Raw genomic sequence first — 26,049 nt, forward strand, 5'->3', positions numbered from 1 at the left:
AGTATTAACTTTTAGAAGTTTTGTTTTGAAAAGGCGCCCACCTGCAGGATAAGAGTTTTGCACAGAATCTATTCTATTCATTCGTTTTTTACTTCATCTTTCTTGGTTCCAATGTCATGGATGTTAAAATATATGATAAAATAAACTGATTATCAGCATAGGCCTCTGAAAAAAGGTAAAGAGAATCTCCTTATTTCATTCGCCATTACATCAATCCTCTCTGTTAAATAATTGTATTTCTTCCCAATAAAGCTGTCTGTGGATTCATTAGGCTCCTGAAATGGTAAACAAATCAATATGTGCATTAATAAATATGCAGTATCCCTAAGTTTTAATATAGAAAGAAATACATAAGAAATTATAAATGGGTCTCAGTACATATAAACTTATACCTTTTTTGCCCCTGAAACAGGTATAAGGAACACTTTCTCTCAACCATCGACATTTTAAAGAAGATGAAGCTTTGGAAAGGTCTTTAGACATAGCCGGGAGCTTTGTTCACACTCCCGACATTGCTGTCCGGTAAGTTTTTTGCAGTGATTGAAATGTTATGCAAGGTTGGATTGTTTGGCTTTTAGAGCCACACTAGCCAATCAATATGGTCGCCACAGTCACATGTGGCTATTGAGTGGTGACTTGAAATGTGGCTAGTTTGACTCAGGCAGTGAGTTTTAAGTCGTATTTAATTTTAATTGAGTTGAAATGAGATCCTGAAATAGATTGAGACACAAATGTTCTTGGACTTCATTTGCAGTGAGTAGCATAGGGATTTGGGGTTAGAATCTGTATCATGAATATCAGTTTCTCTGTTGAAATTAAATCCTGGCTGTCATGGTGCAAAGTAGCATGGGTTGATAATTCTAATTATATCTCCCTGATGTTAGTTGCTCAGTAAATGATAGTTGCTATTGTTACTGTCATTGGTAAAATTAACATTACTGTTTTTTGGGTTTTTGTTTACTCAGGAAGAATTCCTGAGCACCTACTTATAATCCTCCAGACACTGTATTTGGTATTGGGGAATGCACGCGAAAAGAGCTCAGATAAAATCCCTGCCTTCATAGAGCTTCCATCCCAGTGAATTATCATTATGCTATTTTAATTAAATGATTTAATGGGATGCAAATTTGTTCATGCCAAACTGAGATGCAGAAAGAGAATACATACATTTAATTTTTCTATAATTTGTTCTAATACCCCTCCCCTAATATACAGGATGAGGGAAAGGTGAGACTTAAACACTTAATTCACAATTCAATTCTATCCAGCAGTATTGTCTAAGTCCAATGCAATAATTTTTAAACAGTTTTATTTGGAGGGTAACTTAAACTCAGCTTCCTTAGGTAAAAATACTTAATCTCTTGTATTTTTGTCTTCTTGTTGCTAAACTTTCTTAGGTGATGTCTGAGTGTCTGGAAGAGGCGTGTAGCTAATGTGACCTTAGGGCAGAAGGAAAACCTGGGGAATCTTGGCTCTGTCTTGGGCATTCTTTGCTGCTCTCTGGGTCCTGGCCAGCCACTCCTTCGATGATGTCGTGTGTCTGCCTCATCACTGCAGGGCATCTGCTGGCATGTGTGGTCAGATGACATCTGCAGCTGGTGGGGCTTGTGGCCTGGGCACTCTCTCAGCTTGGTCGGGGCCCAGCTGCTCTTTCTGGCTGACTTGGCTCCACCTCTGTTTTCCCTGGTTCTACAAGCTCCCTGAGACCAGGCCGTAACTCTCAACCAGGTGGGCTGCCTTGTCTTCCTCATAGTTGCTCCTTCCAGCCTGATCTTTATCCAGAATCCTGGCTGATTTCTATATCATCCCTCAGCGTGTAAGAGGGCGTCAGGCTTCCTTCCAAACCAGAAAAGAACCGTGGCTGGTTTAGGAATGCTAACTTTTAGACTTTCCTTTTGCCTGACCACACTGTGCTGCTCAGTAGCTTTGATGTGGTCCTTCTCCAAGTGGGGTAGAATGGCGTGGTCTCGGAGGCGGTATGCTTTCTAAGTCCTAAGTGGGAAGTTGAGTCCCTCCATCTTTGGTTTTTCTTTATACCTGAGTAATACTTTCTCCTCTAGACAGAAAAGAAGTGAAATCAGAGTACAGTACAAATGTCTGATGCCCTCCTCCCTTTTCTCCTCTTTATATAATTCCCTGACAGTTTCTGTTTAACTCTCCCGGTTTGGCTAGCTCCAACTTCCTTCTATAATTTGTTCTAATACCCCTCCCCTATTAGACATAGCCGGGAGCTTTGTTCACACTCCCGACATTGCTGTCCGGTAAGTTTTTTGCAGTGATTGTTAAAGTTTTTTGCAGTGAGAGTTATTAGCATGTGTGTAGCACAAATGCTTACACGTGCTAGTAAGCATTTGTAACTGTCACACTCGGCGATTTTGCAATATAGGTACACACACCTGCCAACCTCATTATATCCTTTAGTAGAATTGTACCTGAGCACTTACATACTAAAAGACGCCCTCTTACACGCTGAGGGATGATATAGAAATCAGCCAGGATTCTGGATAAAGATCAGGCTGGAAGGAGCAACTATGAGGAAGACAAGGCAGCCCACCTGGTTGAGAGTTACCACCTGGTCTCAGGGAGCTTGTAGAACCAGGGAAAACAGAGGTGGAGCCAAGTCAGCCTTTCAGTGGCTCCTAATAATTGTTACACCATCCCTGGAAGAATTTTAGAAATGTGTTGGAGTGTCTGGGGACTAGGTCATCATAGTTATTGGAGAACTCTAGGTGCATTTAGTCAAGGGAAATTGAATATCCTAAAAGCATGAGAGTCCCATCCCCTAACACATATGTCTTATGTCTGCATGACCTTTAAATGTCCTTCTGGAAATTAGCACAAGTAAGAATTCTTTTTGAAACTATCTGAACCTGTACCGTAACTCCTTTTCATATATAAACACATACCTATAATAAATATATATTGACTTTTCCACAAAGGTAACAACCAAACAAATTGAGAGTATTACTTTATTTTGTTTTTAAATTTGAATGTCACTGATAGTAAAGCCACTGCTGGCATTTGAGTTGCCAATAAAACACACACGTGCTAGTAAGCATTTGTAACTGTCACACTCGGCGATTTTGCAATACAGGTACACACACCTGCCAACCTCATTATATCCTTTAGTAGAATTGTACCTGAGCCCTTACATACTAAAATACGTTTTACAGGTATTTCCTTTTTTCTTTTCATTGTTAAGTCACTGATATTTATAAGCATATTTCTCCTTCCCCTGGTTTTATCGGAAGACTTGCTTTTTATGTTTATTTACTTACTTATTTACTTATTAAGTTCTGGGATACATGTGCAGAATGTACAGGTTTGTTAAATAGGTATACATGTGCCATGGTGGTTTGCTGCACCGATGAACCTGTCATCTAGGTTTTAACCCCGCATGCATTATGTGTTCGTGCTAATGCTCTCCCTTCCCTTGCCCTCCACTCACTGACAGGCCCCGATGTGTGATGTTCCCCTCCCTGTGTCCATGTGTTCTCATTGTTCAGCTCCCATTTATGAGTGAGAACCTTTATCTTACTCCTAGAGAAGTGTTGCTTTGCTTTTTTGAATTATGTTTGCAGATAGGCTATATTTTCTATGAAATTCATTTGTATTTGCTATAAAAAATGGACCTTTGGTCTGTCTGCTTCTCCTCCATGACCTCAGCATCATGGCGAAATCATAATGTGTGGAAGGGAGTGAGAGGCTCATCAACTGCAGGGGAAGAGGAAGTTCTTTACCTAAGAATTAATATAAGGTACTGAAGAACATGAAGATAATTTGAAACAGAATAAATACAATAACAAAAAAGACATGTAGAAATAGACAGTGCAATAAAATAAACCGAATGAAAAGAGCCAGCAATTTCCAATTAATTTTCTATTTAGTTTACATATTTTACAATTCTCACTAATTCTAATTTAGGTTATGATGAAACTGTTCTTCCACTACTCCACTGGTATCATTATAGATTAATAAAATTATTAGGGAAAGTAATTTAGCTGTATAATCCAGAGTCATTACAATGATTGAGTAATTCTTTCCTGAAAATGGAAGCTAAGCCAAGCCAAAGGGAAGAAATAAACCAGTGAAGGTGTTCATCGCAGTGTAAAAGTAACCTGAATGGCAAAGAACAGGTGGAAAGGCTAATAAATATAAGGCAATAGCAAAATGGAAATGAGCAGAAAACTATTAGATACTACTAAAGTAGGTTTGTGACTGTTCACTCATTCATTCAACTAGAATTTATTTAGTACATACCAGTGAGAAGCACTGTTCAATGCTGAGAATATTTGTAGGATAGGATAGGAAAAGAGAAAATATGTGGGGGTGGGGTTTTTTTAAATTCAGAAAACATCTTTCTTAAAGTTAAACTTTGAATTTTTATTCTTTAAATTATTTCTTTCGCCTAATCTCACTTATATGTGGAATCTAAACAAGTCGAATATGTAGAGAGTGGGACAGAGGTTACCAGAGTGTAATAGCAGCAGAGAGGTGGAGAAAACAGAAAAATATTGGTCAAAGGTACGAAATTTCATTTATGCATTTGGAATAAATCTAGAGCTCTAGTGTACAGTGTGATGACCATGGTTAATAATACTGTATATTATACTAGAAATTTACTAAAAAGATTTTAGATGTTATAACCATAAGAAAGTTACTGTGTGTGGAAATAGGTTAATGTGCTTACTGTAGTAATCACCCACTGTGTATGTACAGCAAAACATGTTGTATATTGAACATCTTAGCTCAGTGAAAATGTAAGTTCCAAAAGCAATAGCCTGCAATCTCCTGCTCTGAGCTTTGCTGCCAACCTCCTGAGTTTCTCTGGGAAAGTTGCTTCTCCCTCCTGAGGCTCAGTTTTCTCATCTGGAAAGTGGGAATTTTGACTTTCAGAATTCAAAGAGATCATCTGGCTCGTTTTCTTCGGCAAATTCATTAAATATTTATTTGCCTCTCTCTACTCAGTCATATTATAAATTCATATCCACTTAATGACCAATACTGCTAGTATGGAAATGGTGAGGAGTTCTTTTCAAAACATGAGCAGTAATTTTAGATCATGCCTTTTTACTTGTTCACATACTTAATTTACTAGCTACCTTCAATTACATAAGACTTTCTCTTCCTCGTGGATTTAATGGGGCATTGCGATTGTACACGAACATCTTGAGACCTTAAGAGCAGCAATCAGACTTATACTGCTTCCATCACTGCCGGGGCATTCGCCTCGTGATTACTATTGACAAGAACATCCCCCAGCTGAACAGTAACATATTTGGGTTAAGCTAGAGAGAATTCTGTGATGTTTCTGATATAAACTTCAAGGGAAAAAATAGACAAAACTTTGCGACAGTACTTACTTAATGGCTAATTTTGCACAAAGCAATTTTATCTACAGGTTTTCCTTTGGGATAAATGTAAACAAGGATCATGAGTCAAGAAATATAAAATACATGTCAAGAGCCCTTTGCTTTGAACCTTCAGATTGGCAAAGTATATAGAATAGATGGTTGGCTTTTTGAAAGAGGGGGTTTTGGAAGACAAAAGTGGGTCTTTTGTTTCCAGAAATTCTGTTCATTTTTTCCATTTTACGAGCCATGCCTTCACCAGCGCAGTCCCACTCTTTTGTACTTTGCACAGTAGCTACAGCAGCTGTGTTAATTAGATAGATATGTCACTGCACTGAGGCCTGTGCCTGCTGCCGCGTTGGCAGCCATGAGCCTCCATGCATGGCAGTATCCTGCTGCAGTCCCAGTCCCAGACCAACAGCAAGGACAGGACAGAACTGCAAAGAGAAAAATAATAAACTAAGAACAGACACTTAGCGCTCATCTGTGTTTGTATTAAATATGCCATAAAATATTTATGGGATTAAATATGAGCATACTTTTCTCCCCGGCAATGGAAAATTTGAATATAATTCTAAACCATGGGTAAAATCACCTAGAGTGGTGACAAGCTGGTTTTAAGTGCTAAACTATAAATTGTTTGATTCTGAACACCATGCAATACAGCTCATTGACTCAGGAAATGTGTATTGAATGTCTGTGTGTTCCTGCCCTGTACCAAGGCTGGAAATACAGAAGTGAATAAAATAGAACTTTAAAATTATACAAAACATGTTTGAATAATAAATATGTCCAATGTAGTAAAAATGCAAAATACATGTTATTATATGTGTATAATTATTCAATATTAGCCAAATTTCCAACTTCCATCTCTTCCTCAGGAGAAAAATCAATATCAGGCAGACATTGATTAAAGATTGGGAAGATTAAAATTATTTTAGAAAACTAAAAAGTTCTGCTTGTATAGTAAATTCTTGCTAGAGTTTTATTTTACCAAAATTTGTCTTGGCTGTTTGTTGATTACTTTGGGATTGATGTCCAAATGAGTTTTGTGGTTTTAGTTAAAGAAATATTAATAGTAGTTAATGTTGTGTCGCTGAAATTTAATTTGTCTTCTCTGGATTCTGCTTGCATAATGCTATTTTTTCTTCTAATTGATTCATAAAGATCATTAAACAAGAAAATAAAAACAATTTGTAGTTAATTTCTGGGAGATTGCAGCGTGTGTGTTTTATGGTTCGAATAACAGATGTTATTTTGGAGAAGCTGAGCAGTACTGTAACTTCACTGGAAATCGGCGTGGTGATTCACATCACAGCCTTCCCCCTGTTAACTCCTGATTGCTGTGCAGTGAACTCCTGCCCCTTTGCCGAAACAGCAGAAAAGCGAACCTCAACAGTTTTACCTCTCAGTAGGGTGCTATGCTTCAGCTGGGCCAAAGAAACTAAGAATAGCCTATTGAAATCTAATGACCCAAGAACGTTTAGATTTCAACAGTCGTCATCTTTCCATTTTCAAAATTTAGATGCTCATTCAAAAAATACGGTTTTGAAAACAGTGTCTTTCTCTCAAAAAAAGTTCTAATTTAATCACCTCGCTTTTAGTGCTATAACTCTTCTTAGCTTTCAGGAAGTTGTCTAAATCTTTGGCCAGTGATCGGAGTATAAATTCATAACATAAAAATCAGAAAACCTTGTTTTTTAAGGAAAATAAACGTAATCACTTGCTATTTCTTTGGACTTCAATCTGTATTTCAGAATCAGCTTCTGTTTTTTTGATTCCTTCTCCTCCATTTTCATTAAAACATTTCAAGGTAAAGACACCAACTAAAGCATGCAGAAAGGTCAACAGGATGGAATTCTAATGGGAAAGTAGTTTAGTGACTATTAAAAAGAGAGCAGCAAAGAAGAAAGCTCTTAAGAAGGAGAAATGGTGCAGTGTGGAAAATCATGACCCCAGAGGGGTTGGATGAAATCTTTATCTTAAATACACACTGCAGAGGGGGGTTAGAGAAAGAAAGAGATGGATCCTCTGATGCAAAACTGTTACATTATTCACTTGCCTTGGGGCAACATAAGAAATATATTCCATTTTTAAGACAAGAGACTTATATCCCTCCTGAGGGACTGTTCTACCCAGCTAACAGCCAGGTTTTGAGAGAAAAATATATGGCAAGATTATTTAGGTCTAACTCCTGGTGGAAAAAGAAGATTTTTCCAAATTTCACTCCACATACTTTTGAATAGGCAAGTTGAAAATAAGGTAATATATTTGAGTTTTGGCAACGCAGACCTCTTTCAGCCCCTATTTGAACAAACCCTCCTGTCCCCAGAACAAACACAAAGGTCTCAAACGTACATGTGCAAATGTGTGCCCACACAGAGTTACATACACACATACAAACAAAAACCAAGACAAAATAACACCGATTAAAAAAAACATAAACCTTGGTTTCTCTTCTTTCAACATCAATTTTCAGACCCTTTGTTCCATTTTTTTCTAGTTCTCATCCTTCGTTGCAATGAGAACATTTTACAGTAAGTAATAGAGTACTTGAGAAATTGTCTTTAGAATGAACACATGGTTGAAATGCTTGCTAGATGTAGTTGTCTCATATAAAACCCTTAACTAAGACATTTGAAATGTGATCCCATCTTGGGAGCACTGATGTCCTGATGTCTCCCACGGTTACCGTGGATTTATCTGTATGTTGTTGTATATGAAAGTATGATTAAGACAAATCTTCTCGTTTACCATTTGGGATGACTGAGCTTAAAGTCAGAGCCATGCTTTGAGCTTAGTGGGGTGTGAGTAGGCGTGGATGTGTATTTTTCAATCAAGATTAAGAATGCAATGTTGCTGGTTCATATTTTGTATCATGTTTTTAAAACTATAAAATATTTCAAATATATTATAAAGTATTCAGAAAAATTTAACGTGTTATTTTCTACCAGACTTCATATTTATTTGAAAACATTAAAATTAATCCATGTAGAGTTGAAGATGTGTCCAATCCCCTTTCCTTCCTTTGCTCCCCACATAAGTAAACATAACCCTAAAATTGGCAAGTATACTTTCGGTTCATGTGTTTATAAGATAAAGTATAGACTGTAAGAAAATAATTTTGGTTCTTCTGTTTGAAAATTTTACCTTAATGCTATCCCATTCTACTTCCTTACAACTTTATTTTTAAAAATTTATTACTGTATATGCAATGATATCAAATTATTTTTAGACATAGGTCTATTTCAGATTAACTACCATTTAATAGTGATCTGTTATGTGACTCTACAACAATTTATCCATTCTCCTTTTGATGACCATTTATTTATTTTTATATAATTCTACAGTGCTTTTCCTTGTACTTATTTATCATATACATGGTACTACCGTGGTAGTCAAAATATTTAGCAATCTGTGCAGCAGGAATGCCAGCCCATCAGAATGGGATATTGAACGATGAGAATGAATGTCAGCCATAAACAATTGTCAGAGCTATATCGGATGCATCAGCTGAGTAACCTTGGTGCTGGAGCCTTCCTCAGATAAATACTTAGAAGTAGGAATTGTTGTTTCATAGGAAAACATTGCTGAATTAGAATTTTCTAACATTGTAGTATCGATTTTCACTCCCACCAGCAAGACACTCGAGTTTCCACTTCCCTGCATCCTCACAAACGCTTGATATTGAAAGATATTTTAATGTGTGCCTTGCTGCTACGTCTGAAGTATCATCTCCCCTTGATGTTTAATGTATATGTTTTCTGAATATTAGTGAAGTTGAACATCATTTGTTAACCATTCAGATTGTCTCATCTTTTATTTCTCTAATTCACTGTTCTCTGTTTCGACATTTTATTGTGTTAAATGCTAAGCCTTTATTAATTATGCACAAAGCAGAGACAGGTGCCTAGTCTACGGCTTAAGTTTTAACTTTCATGTTAACTGTTGCCATGTTTTTCTTTTTAATATAATCAGACACTTCTACATTTTAAAAAATCCTGCTTAATCTAACATAAATATACTTGGATATACTCTAGTAAAATTTAAAGTTTTATTTTTATATTTTTCATTTCATCGGAGATTATTAAATCTGATGTGAGAGATCTGAGTCGCTCTTTTTTTACCTTTCTTTCTTAAGCCAAGCTTAAATGAATACGTAGTTCTGTTCTGCCCCCTACATTCCATTCCATTGTGTTTATTTGTCTAGATCTCAAACAGTACCCCTGTGTTTCTGTTAGTGTTTTTTTATTACATCCTGCTCTGGGCTTGTTTAGTCCTGCCTCATTATTACTGTTCTTCAAACTTTTATTTTGACTCTTTTCTTTTACCTTTACCTTTTTTTATATAAACTTCAAATTAATTTGACAAGCATCTAAGAAATCCCACATGGGTTTTTGGTTCGGAACTACATTGAAATATGGACTAATTTCAGGCAAAATTGACATCATTAAATAGTGAAGTAAAGTTTAAAATTTTGCTCTATGAAGGTCTTGGACATTTTCATTAGATTGATTTCTAAATATTTTATAGATTTTGTTGCTATTGTGAATAGAGTTGTTTTTCAAATGACATTTTCTAATTAGCAGTTTCCGCTAAGTAGGGATGTAACTGTTTTTATGTTGGTCTTGTAAACAGCAGCCTTGTTGAATTATCTTATTCCGGTAGTCTGCAATTTTTTTTGAATTTTTAAAAATAGATAATTATCTGTTTTAAAAAAAAAAATTGGGGCTAGGCGTGGCAGCTCATGCCTGTAATCTCAGCATTTTGGGAGGCAGAAGTGGGCAGATCACTGAGGTCAGGAGTTGACCAGACTGGCCAACATTGTCAAACCCTCGTCTCTACTAAAAATACAAAAAATTCGCCGGGTTAGTGGCACGCACCTGTAGTCCCAGCTACTGATAAGGCTGAGGCAGGAGAAGCACTTGTACCTGGGTGGTGGAGGTACAGTGAGCCAAGATCGCTCCATTCCCCTCCACCCTGGGCAACAAGAGCAAAATTCTGTCTCAAAAAAATCGGTATATATAGCATTTTGGTCCTTCTTTTTCAATCTTATTCTTTTTAATTTTTCTTGTATTATTGCACTGTAGTAAGTATAGTGTTGAATAGGATATTAACCATTCACCATCCTTGTAGTATTCCTGATTTTCAGGGAAATTTTATGATACTTCATATTAAGTGCAGTTGTATTGTAAGTTTAAGAAATTGCCCTCTACTAGTTTGATAATAGTTTTTAAAATGCATGTAAGTAGCACATTTCATCATCAAATGCTTTTGCCGCATCTGCTGAGCCATCTGGAGGTTCTTCTTTCTCCTCCTCACTCCCCTTAACCTCTTCTAATGTAATCGCTGATACTGTGTGCTCCTTCAGCTGACACCAGTCTGTTCCCTACCTCCCCCTGCCCCAAGCCAGCACGAGCACCTCCTCACCTAGGGTGAGCTCCAGTACCCTGTGCCAAACTGTCCAAAGCTGTACCTTCCTCCCCTGGTCAGGCTTTCTCCATCACGCCATCCCTTGCGTGGGTAGCCTGTTTGGCTCTCCTTACACCCAGACACTCCGCATGCGGGCACCCTTGCAACTCCAGCAGGACCCTAACACCGTGGTCTGGGCTCCCTTGACCTGTTCCTCCATAGCCCAGACCTAACGTGCATGACTAATTTGCTCTGTGCCATCATTGAATTGTATCCTTTGGAAGAAGTAGAATTAAATTATTTTATAGTAAGTAATCTTGCATTTTGAGATAAACATACTGAATATTGTTGAATATTTAGGGCATTTGCAGCCATGTTTATAAGTAAGTCTGACGGGTTTCTTTTTTGCCTATTCCTCACCTGGTTTTGAGGGCGTGATTATTATAAAAGTATAAAGTTAGTCGAGGAACTTTCCTCGTTTTGTCCTCTTAAACAGCTTATCTAAGATAGGGAATAATCTATTAGGTAACAGAGGCTGGTACTCTTGGCCCTAAAACCAGAGAAAATCTGGTGAGTGTTTCTCTTGTGACAGATTAAGAAAAATCACTACTGATCTGTTTATGGCTATAAATTGTGTTAGTTTACTAGGGCTGCCATACAAAATACCAGAGTCTGCATGACGTAAATGGCAGAAATGTGTTTTCTCACGGTCCTGAATCTTGAAGTCCAAGATCAAAGTCCAGCAGGAGTGGTTTCTTCTTAAAGGAGGTCTTTCTCCTTAGCTTGTGGATGACCGTTTTCCCCTTTTGTCTTCCCATTTCCCTCTGTGTATCCTAATTTCCCCTTCTTATATGGGCACCATTCAGATCCATTAGGGACCCCCCATATGACCTCATCTTACCTTAATTGCTCTTTTAAAGGCCCTGTCTCCAAATATAGTCAAATTCTTAATAGCATTAGGGATTAGGACTTACAACATACAAATTTTGGGGGAACATAGTTTAACCAATAGCATAGATTTGAGTTTACTTTTAAAATTATATTTGTTAAATCTTTATTCACTGTTTAAAATTTTGAAACATGTTTAGCGAATTTACTCGAAGATTAAGTGCTACAGAAATGAAAAATATTAGAAATCTATATACAATAAAAAGTGAATATACATTAGCCAACTCCATGGATATTTCCAGTTAAATATTCATACACACATTCAGCTTTTTCTTTATATAGGGATAAAACATACATATATGAAATGATGATTCTGAGATGCTAAAAATATTCTCAAGTTTAAAAATGGTGTGAATATTTTTTGACAACAACATTTTACATGAATTACTCCTGGTTTAATTACATGGTTTTATCATGCCATAAGCATACTTGGTTTTAATTTTTCTAAACAGATTGACTTTTTAATTTAATATTAACAATTTGTTTTGCTTTAAATTTTCAGTCTTTCTAAATTTACAAATAACCATTATATATATATGGAGTACACAGTGCTGTTTGAATACATTAATGCATATTAATCACATTAGCATATTGATTATTTGAAATATTATGTTGGGAACATGCAATATTCTAGATATTTGAAACTAATCTTATGAACTATAGTCATCTTACAATGGTATAGAACACTAGAATTTGTTCTATTTAGCTGTAATTTTATATCCTTGAACAAATCTGTTCCTATCCTTCCCTCCTCCTATCCTCAGTCTTTCAAAGCCTCTGTTCTACTTTTTACATCTATAGATCAACCTTTTTTAGCTTTTACATATGAGTGTGAATATGTGGTATTTAACCGTCTGTTCCTGTTTTATGTCATTTAACATATGATCCTCCAGTTCCATCCATTTTGCCACAAAAGGTTTCATTCTTTTTATGGCTGAATACTATTCCATTGTGTATGTATATCATACTTTCTTTATCCATTAAAGCGATGTTGGACACCTAGGTTGATTCCATATCTTGGCTCTTGTGAATAGCGCTGTGGTAAACATGGGATTACAGATGTCTCTTTGATACAATGATTTACTTTCTTTTAGATAAATTCCCAGTAGTGGGATTGCCAGAGCATATGTTGATTCTATTTGTAGTTTATTGAGGAATCTCCATATGGATCTCTATGGTGGCTGTACTAGTTTACATTCTCACCAATGGTGTATAAGTCTCCACATCCTTACCAGCATTTTTATTTTTTGTCTTTATAATAATAGCCATTCTAACTGGGGTGAGACGATACCTCATTTTGGGTTTTTTTCATTTCTTTGGTACTCAGTGATGTTAGTCATTTTTCTATATATTTGTTGATCACTTGTTTGACTTATTTGAAAAACGTCTGTTCAGAATTCTTGCCTATTTTTAAAAATTGGCTGCGTTTTTCCTGTTAAGGTATCTGAATTATTTGTATATTCTGGATATTAATCCTATATCAGATGGGCATTTTGCAAATATTTTCTTCCATTATGTAGGGTTTCCTTTTATTCTGCTGGTTTTTTCCTTTGCAGTACAGAAGATTACTGGAAAAATATAATTCTATTTGTTTACTTTTGCTTTTTTGTTTTTTGTCTGTGCTTTTGAGGTCTTACTCATAAAATTAGTTCCCAGACCAAATATCCTAAACTGTTTTCCTCTACTAGTTTTATTGTTCAGGTATTACATGTAGGTCTTTGGCCCATTGTGAGCTGATTTTTGTGTAGAGTGAGACGGGGAAGTCTAGTTTCATTCTGCATATGGACATCCAATTTTCCCAGCATCATTTATTGAAAATGATGCTCTTTCCCCATTGTATATACTTGGTGTCTTTCTCAAAAGTGAGTTGGCTGTAAATGTATAGATTTATATCTGGATTTTCTATTCTGTTTCATTGCTGTGTATGTCCATTTTCATGCCAGTACAATGCTGTTTCAGTTACTACAGTGTTGTATAGTTTGAGGTCTGGTAGTGTGATACTTGCAGCTTCGTTGTTTTTGCTCAGAAATGTTTTGGATATTTGGGGTTCTTTGTGGTTCCATACAAATGTTGGGATATTTTTTCTATTTCAGTGAAGAATGTCATTGATGTTTTAACAGGGGTTGCATTGAATTTGAGTAGTATTGTCATTTCAGAAATACTGATTATTCCAATTCATGAGCCTGAGATGTTTTTCCATTTGCTTATATCCTCTTCAGTTTCTTTCATCAGTGTTTTGTAGTTTTCTCAGTAAAGGTCCTTCACCTCCTTGGTTAAATTTATTTCCAGGTATTCTTTTTATAGCTATTGTAAATGAGATTTCCTTCTTCATGTCTTTTTTCAGCTAGTTCATTTTATACATAAAACAAGTGTTTTATGTATAAAAACACTTCTGATTTTTGAGTGTTTGTTTTGCATTCTGCAACCTTACTTCATCGGTTCTAAGGGTTTTCAGTAGAGCCTTTAGGTTTTTCTATGTATAATATGTCATCTGCAAAGAAGGCTACTTTGGCTTATTCGTTTCCAGTTTGGATGCCCTTTATTTCTTTGTCACGCCAATTTCTCTAGCTAGCACTTCCAGTACTATGTTAAGTTAAAGTGGTGAGAGTGGGCATTCTTATCTTGTTACAGTTCTTAGAGGACACGCTTTCAGCTTTTTCCCATTCAGTAAGATGTTAGCTATGGGTTTTTCATATATGGGCTGTATTATGTTCAAGTGCTTTTCTCCTATCCCTAAATTATTAAGAGTTTTTATCATGAAGGGATGTTAAATTCTATCAAAATCCTTTTCTGTATCTATTGAGATGATGGTATGGTTTTTGTATTTTATCAATTATGACATTAATTGACTTCTGTATGTTGTACCATCCTTGTATCCCTGCGGTAAATCCTACTTGATCACACTGTATTATCTTTTCGATGTTTTTGTTGGATTTGGTTTGCCAAATATTTTGTTGAGGATTTTTGCATTTATATTTATCAGAGATCTGGTTTATAGTTTTCTTTTTTTGGTTGTTGTGCCTTCATCTAGTTTTGGTGTCAGCATTATGCTGGCCTCATAGAATGAGTTAAGAAAAATTTCTTCCTCTGCAATATTTTATAATAGTTTGAAAAGCATTTGGTATTAATTGTTCTTTAAAAGTTTGGTAGAATGTAGAGGTGAAGGCATTTAGTTCTAAACTTTTCTTTGTTGGAAGACTTTTTATTCCTGATCCAGTCCCATTACCTTTTCAAGTTTCCATTTCCTTGTGGTTCAGTCTTAGTACATTATGTCTCTAGAAACTTACTTATTGCCCCTAGGTTTTCAAATTTAATATATACAGTTGTTCAAAGTAGTCTTGAATGATCCATTGTTGTTCTATGGTATTCATTGCGATGCGTCCTTTTTTTTAATTTCTGATTTTGTTTGGTTCTTTCTTCTCTCCTTTCTTTTGTCTACCTAATTATTTGTTAATTTTGTTTATTTTTTTCACAAAAGCTTTTTGTTTTATTGATCCTTTAGATTGTTTTTCTAATCTCAATTTTGTTTATGTTCTGATTTTATAATTTCTTTTCTTCTAATTTTGGATTTTGTTTATGTTTTTCTACTTCCTTGAGGTGCATCATTAGGTTTTTTAATTTGAAATCTTGTTCTTTGATGGAGGCATTTATTGCTATAAATTTGTCTCTTAATATAGCATTTGCTGTGTCCCAAAGGTTTCAGTATGTTGTCCTTCTATTTTAATTTGTTTGAAGTAATATTTGAACTTCATGCATAATTTCCTCCTTCATCTATTGGTTGCTCAGAAGCATGTTGTTTAATTTCCAGATATTTGTATAGTGTTGAGTGTTCCTCTTGTTATTGATAGCTAATTTTATCTCATCGTGATCAGATAAGATACTTGATACTATTTTGATTTGTAAAAAACAATTTTAGAGACTTGCTTTGTGTTCTAACATATAGTCAGTCCTAGAGAATATTCTATGTATTTATGAAAAGAATATGTATTCTGTAGCTGTTGGGTGAAACGTTCTGCAAATGTCTTTTAAGTCCATTTGGTCTATGATGTAGTTTAAATCCAATGTTTTTTTGTGGAGTTTCTTTTTACACCATCTGTTGAATACTGAGAGTGCGATGAAGTCTTCAGCTATTATTGTATTGAGGTCTATCTCTCACTTCAGATCTAATAATATTTGCTTTATATATCTGAGAGCTCCATCACTGAGTGCATGTATACATTTATAATTGTTATATTCTCATGCTGAATTGATATTTTTGCTACTATATAATATCCTTCTTTGCTCCTTTTTATAATTTTTAATTGAAATCTGTTTTGCCTAATAACTACTTCTGCTCATTTTTGGTTTCTGTTTGCATGGAATATTTTTCTCCATTCCTTCATTTTCAGCATATGCATGTATTTACAGTTGATGTAGGCAGCCTCTAGTTGGGTCTTTTTTTTTTTTTTAATCTAGTCTTTATCTTTTAAATGGAGAATTTAATCAGTTTACATTCGTGGCTATGATAAGTGAGGACTTAATCCTGTTATTTATTGATTATTTTCTGGTCGTTTTGTACATCCTTCATTCCTTAATTCCTTACAGTTTTATTTTACAGTTGAGTAGTTTTCTGTAGTGATAAGGAATGGGGTTTCATTATGTTGGCTAGGCTGGTCTCAAACTCCTGACCTTCCTCTGCCTTCCAAAGTGCTAGGATTACAGGCATAAGCCACTGCGCGTGGCCTGATTCATTTTTTAACATAATTTATTAAACATATTTATTAAAGTGTAAATACCGATTTATAGTCATTTGTGGGAACTTACTTTGCAACCTACTCATCATAAATTTTTATAATACACTGTACACACATGTAAAAATGTAGATTTTCTAGTGAGAGTAACAGTCTACATATATGCATTATAGCCAACTTCTTGAGTTGTTAAAATCCTTTTTTTTACTTAGAATCTATGTTAAAAAATGCATAGAAATAAGTTATTTAAATATTTACATGAAGCATTCCTTTTATTATACAGTGATATTCTTTCTATATCATTATTTTTAAACTTACAGCATATTTTGTCCAACTCAGTGGAGTTACCTAAACATTCTTTCGGTTTTTATAGATTTTTTAATTCTAGAGGTTTTACTTTCTTTTCAAACTTGCTTTTTAAATTTACTTATTCTTTCAGAATACATTTGAATCTTCATTTTAGCCTTTCAAGAATTATGAACATGGACTCTGTTAGATTATTGTAGTTCTTGGACTAATAGCTAATTCTCCCTTTGGCTGCCTTTCCAGACTTTTATCATGGTGGTTCAGTGCCTTTTGACTTGTAATTTTTGTTTCTTTTCTTTGGAGTCCTCTGCACCCTGGAACCCTTGGAATTTGAATTAGAGAAATGTTATAAATTCATTTTGTTAACATAGGAAGCTGGAACTTAGTTGCATATGATCCTATGCATGTGGCACAGATGTGGTGTTTGGACTTTTTTGTGGAAGACTTTCACTGTCACCACGAGGACCCCTGACTGACAGAAACATTCCTTGCTGTGTTAAAAAAAATGGAGTTTTTGCAGTATTCCTTTTTGCGTTCAGAACAGCTGTTTGGAGGCCTAGGCTTTAATGGGCCTCAGGCCACATGTTCCATTCTGTTTGCCTTTTATCCTAAGGAGTTATGTCTAGTTCAATATCCCTTATGTTTCTACAGGCTTCTGGAGATTACCGATCTAGCTTAACATTCCTCTTTCATATGTCTTCTCGGGATTTTCCTTTTCTCTTTCTCAGAAACTCAGCTAGTTTTTACATGTCTTCTTAAACTTGTTTGAAGTTCTAATACCTTTTCAAAAATCCAAATTCACTTAGATGTTGTAATAGTGTTTCAAAAAACTTGGTGGGTACCAATTTTATAACATACTCTCATAAAGTAATATTTATACATACCTACTACATAATGAATATTGTGCTACAATCTTTCACGTGTCCGATTCTGTTGTCTTGCAGAAGTCACCTGTAAAGTATTATCCTTATCCTAAAAGTGAAAAAACTGGGATTCCAAAGGTTAAACAATAGTATATGAGCCCAGTCCCTAATGGGCCCAGCTGGAATCAAATTTGGTAAATCTCACTCAAGTGTATGATATATTTTTCTGCATGACATTAAGCTTCTTTAGGCTTTTCTGTTATATAGATAAACAGGCATCAATTTTATTTAGAATATATAATATCTTAGGTATAGAAGTACTTATGTACTTGCTGAATGATCATCTCATGATATGAAATTAAAGAGGTGTTACATTACCACGTAAAAACAGATAGTACACAGCTAGCCATGTTAGAAAAATTTACCTTTGTCACATGCATAAATGTCTCCAAAAACCCTTTCTGCCCTATACTTTTGTGTAAAAGTGACCTATTTCCATGCGCATCAGATTTTGCTGGTGTGCATGCTGACTTTGGGGAGGATGCCTCAAGAGACATTTGGGACAGCAATGAAGACAACTTCTCATTGCTTACTGACCATATCGCATGGATATTGTGCTATGAGGCAGACCCAATTAAGCAATCAAAACTTACCAATACATACTTTTGTACATGTCTGCATAAACATGTTTAAAGTCAGTAGTTGATGACATCATAAGCAGAAAAGATAAAAGCACAGATGTTTCTTAGACTGCAGTGCTCAAATTGAGGACCAACAAGAAAATGGCACAATGAGGCTGCTATTACTCAGCCGCCTTGGTTGTGTGCATTAGGAGTACACCTTACACTTGCTTCAGTACAAAAGACTCGATTCTCCTCTGTAGCCACGACCTCTAAGGGGTAGACTGGACCTTACTCATGGCAGTATCCCACTCCCTCACTCTATATCTTGCCTCTGTTGCGTAAGTTTTAACTTCAGGGACATTTTCTCCATAGCTAGCAAAAATGGCCTCAGACATCTCCAGGATTACCACTTTTTTATAGCCTTTGACACAAGTTAAAAAAGAGACCCCTTTACTTCCCAACAGCCACATTGATGCAAGAAAATATTTTGACTGGTTCTGCTTGAATCATAAATTCACTCCTGAGATTTGTTACTGGGAAAAGGGGGGACATTGGCTGGTGAGGGTCACAGACCAGTTTAGTAGCAACAGAGCTCTGGCTTCAATCATTAGAATAAGAGACAATTTGTAAAGGAAAAAGATGTTATGTTTACAGAAGGATGATGACCAGTCAAAACAACAGGTGTCCATTATAAAATTTCTACTCTGATATGGATGGGTGCAATGATTTAGAGATTCTGGTAGTTTCCTAAGTTCGAGGTACTAGTGTTTTACTTCTAGAATGCAAATTTTAGGCTGACCGCATCTATCTTAATTCAAAGTAGTACAGGTGTTTCATGGACCTCGCAAATTCAAGGGAGTTGGAAGAGTCCAGTCCAGTAATACCATAACCACTACCCAGATACTTGCATGTACTGAAACGCTCGTTAGTTTGGCTTATTTCTCCTACTAACTTAGAGAGAAATCCTTTTATGCATTTTCTTTTATCTGATTTCAGGGTTTTTCTTCCCCTATGGAAGTCTTAACTACCTACTCCTTTGACCTGCAAGTCTGATTTTTAAAAATCCTATTACCCCTAGATTTTAAAAATCTTTTTAAATTGGTGACTGTAATTTATTCTGTACTCCTGGTATATAAGAAAAATCTATTGAGTATGTGCATGTGTATATTGCAAATGAACATACAGAATGTCATGTGAATATGTCAGTGGTTTCTTTCATTCATCATCTGAGGCCTGATTCTGAGAAGAATGTTCCCTCTAAGAGAAGAACATAATTCTACTTCAAAAATCTCTCAGTAATAATTGTACTCTTACAGACACTACAGTTCACTAGCTTACTTACAAAAGTGTAAGTGCTATAGATTTTTATGTATTCATTAAGAGCATTTACAAAGATTATGACTTTTTCAGCAGAGAGAAATAGTCTCAGTTATGTGTAGTTTTCATGTAGCAGTTGATACTTGGACAAAATTATGGTTGATTTTTTAACCGAGCAGAATTTGAAAGAGCGGCCCCACCAAAACACGGACTTGAGCCATTAAAAAGTAAATATTTGTAAGTAGTTCCTACAGTCTCAGTGCCAATACTGTAATACTTCGTCAAATGTTGAGAAATGTGTGAGGATGGGGAGAGAAGGAGGCAAATGAGGGACAAATTAATCGTTTTAAGTAGATGAGACAGTTTTTCTATTAACACTGCTAAAAATAAATAAAGGCAAGAATTACAATGTCTTTAACCAAAATACATAATACAAAACCAGCTGTGGTTTTTATTTCTAAAGAAAAACAGTTTCTGCAGTGGCTCTGCCTCAAGAATGTGAAGACATTCCACCTAGAGTTCTAACTTGCCCAAAGGAACAAATGACTTTTGTGGGAAGTTTGCTACATCCCCAAGCCACTCAGCAGAGTAGCAACATGGATACTTTGACGTTACCCTCCTCAACTGTATTCTCTCTCCCGCAGAGAGAAAAAATGTGGGAGTGGTGGGAGAGATCCATTTTACGCGCTGATATTGGCTGGCAAGCACCACAGTGATTAACTGTGGCCCCACCTCCTCAGAGTTAAGCAGGAAGATCAGCTATTAGCCACGTGGCACCACTTACATTCTAACATGCCTGTTGTTCTACTGCTATGCTGCTGATAAGAAATCAACTCAAAATAGTGTGTCTAACATGAGCAATGTTGATAAATATTGTTCCATTCCATCTTTGCTAAATGCAACTCATTTGCACATGATTTTTTTGTACTTATCTCAAGTTCTATTTTTACTTATAGCTACTTTGATCGTGGAACTGTGTTCACTGAATCTTATCGCTACAACCCATCCATATGTTCCATACATCACCATGACCTCTGCCCTCTGAGCTTAAGCAGTTCTCCCATTTCAGCCTCCGAAGGGGACCACAGGTGCCTGCCACCCCACTTGGCTAATTTTTTGTAGACATAAGGTTTCATCATGTTGCTGAGGCTGTTCTCAAATTCCTGGGCTCAAGCAATCCATGCACCTCGGCCTCCCAAAGTGCTGGGATTATAGGCATGAGCCACCACACCTGGCTCATATGTGAAGTTCTTAGGGCAGTGGATTTAGAGAGGGGAATTTTAACTTTACAGGGACTCCTGAAGTTGAAATGTGAATTCTGCCTCAAACATGACAGCATTCACTCAACATTTTTCTGGCACTCTTTCTGTAACAGCATGTGGTAAGGTGTGAAGACACAGGGGAGAGCACACTTCCCACCTTTATCAGGCTTCCTGTCAGCCTCAGGAGATAGACAAGATCATTTACATCTCACTGTGAAACACAGAACCTTGTAAACATTTATTCTTTGGAGATGTTCACATACTGTATCTGCTTAGAGCACTGGCACACAGGAAACTCTCATGAAAGAAGGAATGAATCAACTAATGACATTTATGCAGCCAACACACTGGGCATCATCCAGGCCAAAATGCCCTGTAAAGTTTAATTCACTAGGTTTAGAATGCATCCGGCTTATCTTATTTTTAGGCTAAAAATTAATTTTTTTAGATTATAAAGCTTATAGAAAATAGAGTTGAGTATTGTTTTACAGATTAAGAACCAGAAAATCACTTAATATTTTGGCATATTTTCTATGAGCTTTTTCTATGCTACATATTTATTTGCATGTATATATAAAGTAAATATGTGCATGTATGTTTACATATCTGTACATATGTATCACTTATTTACATGTACATATAAAAGACATTTTGTGTGTGTGTGTGTATATAAACTTACCATTGGACAAGTATCTTAACTTTTTAATTGCTTTGTTTCATCATCTATAATATAGGGATAATAAGAAAATCTCAGAGTTGTTGGGGAGATCAATTGAGTTTATATATAAAATGCTTAGAAAAGTATCTGGTTCCTGGTCAATTTTATATGAGTATTTGGTATGATTATATTTATGATTATAGTAGTAGAAGATCTTCATACCTAAACTTACTGGCCATGTAACATTGTTTGAAGAGGTGCAATATAATTTAATTATTTCTCAATTGTTGACCATTTGGTCACTTCCGAACTTTTGGTATTATATATAACGCATGGTGGCCATCCTTGACCTTGACCTCATAGCCTTCACTTAGCTTTGCTCCTCTTTGTTTTATAACTCTGCTTGAATTGTTCTAAGGTAGAAGATCATAATGCAAAAAAAAAAAAATGCTATTAAAATAAAGTTCGTTAGGAATAAATGCAGGGTGTTTCATTGAGGAAGGAAAAGCAGAACAGCCGTGACAGTGTCAGACCCGCTTGGCAGGGAGAGCTCAGCATGTCATTCTGGACCTGGACTGAATGCAAATTATTAATTTGCACTGAAATAACAATATAGTCTATTCTGTTAGATAAAATATAGCACTGGTAATGACAAGACGGTCCTCTCGATAAAATATAGCACTGGTAATGACAAGACGGTCCTCTCGATAAAATATAGCACTGGTAATGACAAGACGGTCCTCTCGATAAAATATAGCACTGGTAATGACAAGACGGTCCTCTCGATAAAATATAGCACTGGTAATGACAAGACGGTCCTCTCGATAAAATATAGCACTGGTAATGACAAGACGGTCCTCTCGATAAAATATAGCACTGGTAATGACAAGACGGTCCTCTCGATAAAATATAGCACTGGTAATGACAAGACGGTCCTCTCGATAAAATATAGCACTGGTAATGACAAGACGGTCCTCTCGATAAAATATAACACTGGTAATGACAAGATGGTCCTCTCTTGTTTCTACTTTTGCCAGATAATAAGTACTGATTTACAATTTTGTCAGTACTGTTGATATTTCATCTTATGACGGAAGTAGTCCATGTAAATGTTTTAATGGGTACAACTACTGGCCTTATTAATGTGTCCACAATTTATTTTGTATGTTTTATATGTTAGACACTCAGGAAAGCAGAAAATAAAAAGACAAAGATGGTGCCTTCAAGGATCTCATAATTAATTACAATAAAATATGATTTGCATAAGATTGAGTACTTATAAGATGGATGGAAGATGGCTGGAATAAGGTAGTAAGAAAACCACTCCTTGCCTGGAGGTGATATGAACAGATATGCAGATAAAAAATCACAGCAAAGGCTGATGGAAGCTTACATCCATTTTCACTGATGGTTCTCTACTACTGGGGCCCTGTAGTTTGTAGAATTGTATGGTTTGACAGTAGCACTGAGCTTTCTCCTGGCCATGTAATTAATGAGAAAACAGGTTGGCTTCATCATATCATGCAGGTCATATATAATAGTATAGAATATGCCTTCCTATGCTAACAGATAACCTCCAAGTTTCAGTAGCTGAGCCTAGAAAAGAGTTTTTCTCACCTGAAGTCTACTGCAAGTTCCTTCATATAGAGCTTTGTGGACTCAAGTTTTCTCTATTCAGTTGTGCCAGCATTTCAAGAGGATGAAGGTTTTGTGGGATGTTTTTAAGGGCTAACTTGATGATGACCACATCACTGATAGCTGTATGTTATTGTCCAGGCTGTAGTTACTTGGCTCCAACCTAATAGTGTGAAACCCTAGACAGATATTTTTCTTCTGTGCCTGAAAAGAGAAAAATAAAATTAAGATTCAGTGAAAAGACAGTGTTTTGGTTTGCTTTGTACTGCTGTAACAGGATAGCTGAGACTGGATAATTTATATTAAACAGATTTATTTGCTCACAGTTCTGGATGCTAGAAAGTCCACGATCAGGAGAACAGCATCCAGAGGTGAAAGTCATCACACGGTGGACGGGAAAGAGAGGCTAGAGGAAGGGCTGAACTTGCCCTTTTATGATGAACCCATGATAACAGCATTAATTCATTTTCATTCACGGGAGCAGAGCTCTCATGGCCTAATCCTGTCTTAGTGGTCTCACCTCTTAATAGTGTCATAATGACAATTCAATTTTGACATGAGTTTGGAAGGGGCTTTCAAACCATAGCTTATGATATTGTCACTTTCGCCATGCGACATTTAGATCCCCATGTAACTGTTCAGCCTCTACTCATTCCCAGTAGTTAGACTTTTCCAAATTTTGAGAAGTTAAATGAGACAACTGAAAAGGTTAGATAGCAGTTTCATGGTATTTATTAGCTGTGAAAGTCAACCACTAGGTAACATTTTTTTAAGTTTTATAAAATAAAATTCTATTGCTGTGTATCTTCAAATAGTGCTGAACAGTTCGACATACTTGATTATCTTGAATTATAATTCTCCATTCCTGTTCCTTTCAGCAGCTTTCCCTGCTTAGTCAATGGAAGTTTGATTTTGCTAGTCTTGCAGTCATTCTTGATTCCTTTTGTCCATACCCTAAATCAAATTTATTTATAAACAGAAAACCATTGAAAGCAGTGTTTTTAGTGGTTAGATACAAAATATACATATAGAAGTATGCTTAGTATCCACCCACTTCTTGCTGTCTCTATTACTCCCAGTTTGTCCAGATTGCCGTGCTTCCTGAATGAGATAGCCTCTTAATTAGTATATGTGATTCTATTCCTGCCTCACTATTACCACCTTTGCCTAATCAGTAATCTATTACTGTGTAAGAAATTACACCAATACTTAGTGCTCTAAAACATTTATCATTTTATCTTTTCTGTGGGTGAAAAATTTGGGAGCAGCAGAGCTAGTGGCTCTGCCTAAGAATTTCTCATGAAGTCACTTTCGCCATGCGACATTTAGATCCCCATCACAAGCTGTCAGCTGTGACTGAAAGCCTATCTGGCGCTGGAGGATAGGCTTCCAAGGTGACTCAAAGTGCCAGAAAGTTAGTGCTGATTGTAGGCACAAAGTTTCTCACTGCATGGGTGTCTCTAGAGGGCTTCATAAGTGCTCTCACAATGTGGTAACTGGCTTCTCCAGAGCAAGTGACTTAAGAGAAAGCAAGATGGAAGCCACAATATTGTTTATGACCTAATCTTAGAATTCAAACAATCATCTACACAGAATCCTGTTGGTTGGATGGATCAGCCCAATTTAGTGTGGGAGAGGACTACTTAAGAGTTTGACGGGCTAGGTGTGGTGGCTCACGCCTGTAATCCCAGCATTTTGGGAGGCCAAGGCGGGTGGATCACTTGAGGTCAAGAGTTCGAAACCAGCCTGTCCAACATGGTGAAACCCCCTCTCTATTAAAAATACAAAATTAGCTGGGCATGATGGTGCATACCTGTAATCCCAGCTTCTCAGGAGGCTGAGGCAGGAGAATCGCTTGAACCTGGGAGGCGGAGGTTGTAGTGAGCAAAGATCGTGCCACTATACTCCAGGCTGGACAACAAGAGCAAAACTCCATCTCAAAAAAAAAAAAAAAAAGAGTAAGACTACTCAAAGCAGGAATCAATGGAGTCCATCTTGGAGGCTGGCAACTACACTCCCCAGGGCCTTATCCCCACCCAGCAGTCAGAGAAACCTTTGATGTGCAAATTGGATTGTATCCTTTTTCTGCTGAAAACTTTTCAATGGCTTTCCATTTCACTTAACGTAAGAGTCAAAGTTCTAGAAGATTCTATGTTATGTAGCCCCATTGTTACCTCTCCGACTTCATCTCCTCTCTTTCTCTTTCCTCCTCTATTTATACTCCAGTTATACTGGCTTGCTTACTGTTCCTACAAGAGGGCAATGGCGATCCCACCTCAGGGCTTTTGTACTTGCTGTTCCCTTTGACTTCACCAGACAGCCCAAGGGCTCACTCCTTCATTTTCTTTTGGTCTTTATGCAAATGCCATATTATCAGAAAGACCTTTCCTGAGCACCTTATGAAATGGTCTCCCTCCAGCTTATTCTCCCTCCCTTTTCGTTGCTTACTTTGTATTCATAGCATGTAAAAGCACTGATGTTTGAGTCTGTCTCTCTAAACTCAACCAAGCTTTATTAAAACATTTTCTGTTTCATTCCTACTCTGCCAATACTTGTTAGTGTGTCTTGTTTATTGAGCTACAAAAATTGCAATATGATTCATCTTATAGTAGGAGATAAATACCTGTTTAATTAACAGATATGTAGTGGATAAAATGGCAATTTTGGGCTTTCAAATAAATGAGGAAAACTGCACATCTGTAATTGAATGGCTGTGGTATTGATTAAAATATTTAGTGTACTTTTTTGGCATTCCTTCTGGTTTCTAGTCTGGGGAAACTAGTTTGCGCAAGACTTAAGAAAGTTCATTTTTTTTTTTTTTTGAGGTAAATTTAATACCTTGTTTCTATTTTTTAAATGGTGAGACAGAAACAAGTAATCACAAAGACTTCAATGTTTAGTTGTGATTTAATGAAGGTCTATTATAAAAGCTGTTATAAATCTC

The 26,049-nt window shown here is 36.3% G+C and overlaps 1 protein-coding gene across 6 annotated transcripts in view; it reads left to right on the forward strand.

Moving 5' to 3' along the window:
- RARB (retinoic acid receptor beta) overlaps window positions 1-26,049 on the forward strand; it is a 782,655-nt gene that overhangs the window by 150,616 nt on the left and 605,990 nt on the right. For 4 of the 6 annotated variants that reach the window (XM_035278907.3, XM_078354410.1, XM_035278906.3 and 1 more), the window contains one exon: window positions 413-522. The exons of 1 other annotated variant lie outside the window; for it this stretch is intronic. The gene's annotated coding sequence lies outside the window, so the exon portion shown is untranslated. Of the gene's footprint in view, window positions 1-412; window positions 523-2,229; window positions 2,262-26,049 lie in introns of those variants that run through there. One more of the 6 variants, XM_008983916.5, reaches the window with a different exon arrangement.

This window comes from Callithrix jacchus, chromosome 17, assembly GCF_049354715.1.
Source record: "Callithrix jacchus isolate 240 chromosome 17, calJac240_pri, whole genome shotgun sequence".
Taxonomy (NCBI): domain Eukaryota; kingdom Metazoa; phylum Chordata; class Mammalia; order Primates; family Cebidae; genus Callithrix; species Callithrix jacchus.